This window comes from Drosophila novamexicana, unplaced genomic scaffold (genome assembly GCF_003285875.2).
Source record: "Drosophila novamexicana strain 15010-1031.04,08,12 unplaced genomic scaffold, DnovRS2.1 tig00002161-arrow-arrow-pilon, whole genome shotgun sequence".
Classification (NCBI taxonomy): Eukaryota; Metazoa; Arthropoda; class Insecta; order Diptera; family Drosophilidae; genus Drosophila; species Drosophila novamexicana.
Genome location: NW_020824952.1, coordinates 89629 through 93578, shown reverse-complemented (window position 1 = coordinate 93578; position 3950 = coordinate 89629). Strand labels below are relative to the sequence as shown.

The 3950-nt window shown below is 40.8% G+C and overlaps 1 long non-coding RNA gene across 1 annotated transcript; it reads right to left on the bottom strand.

Annotated features, from left to right (window-relative positions):
• Window positions 1–1694: 1694 nt before the first annotated feature.
• On the bottom strand, window positions 1695–2042 carry LOC115769019. The gene is made up of 3 exons (XR_004018672.1): window positions 1940–2042; window positions 1806–1884; window positions 1695–1738 (listed from the first exon to the last, which is right to left on the bottom strand). It is a non-coding gene; the product is annotated as an uncharacterized LOC115769019 (long non-coding RNA).
• Window positions 2043–3950: the final 1908 nt, after the last annotated feature.

The following is a 3950-nucleotide window of genomic DNA, read 5'->3' as shown; positions in this document are numbered from 1 at the left end:
AAACCTGGGCGTTTCTTTGCCATTTTTTATAATTATTATTATTTTTTATTTATTTATTATTTATTTGATAAAACTCGGAATGGAAATATATATTATTTAATTTGTTTTTCTATGTGTGCATGTTTCAAGCGGAACCAGTTCGGAACCTGCAGCACTGTGAACCCTGACTGCAAGCCCTACAAACGTTTTTACTGGTTCGGTTCACGATTTGCTTTGTGAACTTTATCAAAATTCATATGAAATTATTTAGATATTTATTTTGATATTGTATTTGGCGTATTGCAACCGGCTTAAGCAAAATATGCTTCGGTTCGGCTGCTTTGTATTCAATCAAATCGATTTTGGTTCCGGTTCATGGCAAATAATACATTAAATTTAAGCCAGATCAGCTTGCAATCGAAATAAAAAGCATAACTTTATGGCACATGCACAATATCTTCGCTTTAGCTAGAGTATTTGCTATTCGGCTAGCTGTCAATCATAATTGAGCTTTGGTCCTTCTGCTGCCTGGCGGGCTGCGCGTCAGCGCTGAGCAAATTAAATGAAATTTCTGCAGTGACATAAACTTGTTTATTTTGACAGACACACACACACACATACACACACACACACGCACACACATATTTTCTTTTACAAAAAGCCACTCGCAATCGTTAACCGCGTTTTTTTGCGCTCCTTCTTAATTCGCTTAAAAAAAACATGATAAAAAAAGCAAGTAAAAATTGGCAAAATTTAATAAGGACAATGCGCGCTCGACAGTGCTTAGCCAGGAGCAGCGTAGAGGGGCGTGGCGCTGGGGGGCAACTGCCTGGACCTGCTCCGTTGATGAGGATCAGCCAAGCGGCGTGCGGGCGAATTATGCGATTTGCGCATGCAAATCAAATCTGGTCACATATGCGTGAAATCAGCCCCCTCCTCCCCCTCGCCACCTTTCCCGCCTGCTCCCCCCCTCCTTCATACCCAACCACCAAACAGTTACCGCCCAGTCACCCGCCTTGTTAGACCACGCTGAAGGGAAAAAAGGACACGAAAAAATTCGCGAGTGGAAAATTTTTAATTTCCAAATTTGCGATAATCAGTTTTATATTGAGTTGTTGCCGCTGCACGGGAATGTATATTGTGGTTAAGTTGATTTGGGGCTTGGCAGGGGGAGGCTGGTTGCTTGGCTGCAGAATGGGCGGAACGCATGCGTTTGCAGGGTGTGGCCCGTCCTTCTTGGCTCGCATGCAAATGAGTGAAGCAATTTACCTGACGAAGCCGCAAACGCGGGGGCAATCCTGCAGCTGACAGCTGGCTCCGCGGGCAGAGGGGTGTGGGGTGTGGGGCCGGGCGAATAGAATTAAATTAAGCAACGAATCGCAATGCGAAAAACAAATTCACTTAATACGATTTATTATATTGATTGCGATTCTGATTTGGCTTTGAGAGTACGCAAAGCTTGCAAAAATTCGCATGATTTCCCGTGCTGCGGGGCAGAAACTCTCTGGAAACGTAGCCGCGGTAGGGAGAACACGTTAGTCGGGATATATTATATTATATTATATTATATTATATAATTATATTATTTGTAATCGAGGTACAAATATTTTCTTTATTATCAATGAAACCGACTTGTAATTTTACCGCACGCTATCCAGTCGGACATCAAACATCGAACACCAGAATTTGAGGAGTTTTCATGAACCATTTTTTTTTGACATAATACGCTTTTACTGGTAGGAACAAATATTAACTGTGTCTGCTTGGAAAGGGTAAGGCTTAGATATATTGAATCGCATCCAACCTGAACAGCGCTGCCAACTTACCTGGAGACATGTCCAGTATTTACAACTTCTATAACATACTGCCCTTCGGCTGCCCTAGATATTCCTAGGGCCGGCTTGACTGAGGGAGAATGCATTGAGAGAGGAGGAATTTTGTAAGAGGGCAGAAAACTTACACGACAAACCAAAACAAGCTAAAAACAAAAAAAAAAAAAAAGAACTTAAATCAACTTGAACTACATTTTGGACTTTTAAATTTTTTTATTAAAAATGTTTTTTTTTTTTTTCGAAAATATAGAATTTCTTTGTTTTGTTGCTCTTTCTGCTGAGCTCAGAGTCGAACTGAAGATTTGTCGTGTGTAGTTTCTACATGAGAATCTGGATGACAGTAGATGCCCAGGCTACGTACTTCCGATCAAATTGGGTTTGAGCAAACTATTTCAAATATTTAGTCACAGCATTCTCTTTTTAAGCGTCCAACATATAAAGCATGTATAAATGAAGTCTGGGTTCTGTTATTTCTGAATAATACAACTACAACATCCGTGTAATGTGTGTGAGATAATACCTCCTGCTACTTTCATATTAAGCCCAAATAGTTCTGCCCCAAGCATTTATCATTACTTTAAAGCTCAGGCAGGTTGCCTTGGCTAGATTTTTATATATTTTATCAGGTATATTATCTGAGTGATTGGTGATCAACTCAATTATCACTGCAGTTACCTTTTGTGATGAAGGTGCACGTAAGGACGGGGTTTCGGGAAATTCCACCCGCAAGCGTGGAAAAATCGGGAAAACGTTTGTATGACACTTTTTGGTTAACCATTCGATCGGCCTCGAACTAATTTTCAAATATTTTTGTTCAAAAATAAAAATTAAAAAACACTACACTACTAGCTAAGCATGGGAAACAGAAGCGTACTTGAATTCTTGAGAATCGAGGAGTGGAGCGCTTGGTTAAAATTCATCTTATTCAAATTTACAGCACAGCGCCAAATAAGCTTGGTCTGCATTTGGTATTAGAAAACAGACATGCATGCATGCATATATTCATAAATGCATATAAACTTGCATGCATACACTAACACACAGACGCCCACGCACACGCGCACATCTATAATACGTACGAATTACATAAACATATAATATTCTTCTAGGTAGCACAATATATTCCTTTAAAGAAGATAAATTAACCCTGCTCACTTTTTTCAATACTTAAATTAAAAATAAATACAAAATTGAAACAGAAAAATGTTTAAATGAGAAGAAATTCAATTTGATTTTGCAGCACAAATCGCAAGTGAATGTATTCAAGAGAATTCGTGCACGGATTATATGTGCTAGGGTGGAGGAGGAGGGATGGGTTGAATGTGTGATTAGGGTTGCTGACCACTTGTACTCTTGGGGCTGGGCTCATGATCCTTGTATGGTTTATTTTAAGGCGGTCGAGTGGGGATGGGAAAGGGGAAGGGGAAGGGGAACGGAGGCTATATGCGAATGGCGCAATTTGAGGCAACAGTTTGGAAAATTGAAATGAAATTCAAGCCTTGCAATTTGCACGGAAATCTCAGCGCCGCATCGACCACACGAATGGCCTTAAAAATGTCTTTAGACTTCAGGGCAAAAGCCCCAAAAGTGTATGTCTGTGCCTGTGTGTGTGTGTGCTAGTGTGTGTGTGTGGTGTCGTAATAGACGATGAAAGCAAACAGCCGCAGAGTGGCTAAAGAAAAAACAAAGATGGCCAAGGGAAATGCATACGGGAGGACTATTTCAAATACCAGATTGGAGTAAATGAAAGCAGCAGCAGGGGCTTGGATTGAGGGGAGGCGGTGGTGAGGGGTTATACATATATATATATATGTATGTATATATATATATATTCCTTTTTGGTTTTTGGGTTCGTTTTTCGGTTGCGCCTTTGCATCTTTTGGCGTCTTTAGTGTGGTTTTGGATTTCTTGGCTCAAAACTTGCCAGCCAGGCCCAACTGGGTCGCTCTAGGTGATGCCAGGGTGTGTGTGTGTGTGTGTGTGCGTGCGTGTGTGTGTCTGTGCGTGTGCGTATGGCCGCAAGTTGCAGTTTTGCCTTGAAGTGCTTTGTAGCTGCTTTTGGCTTTGCTATGGCTGCACATCTTACAAAATTCTTTAAGATCTTCGACTGCGGTCGCTTTGACGACAACATTTGCCAAA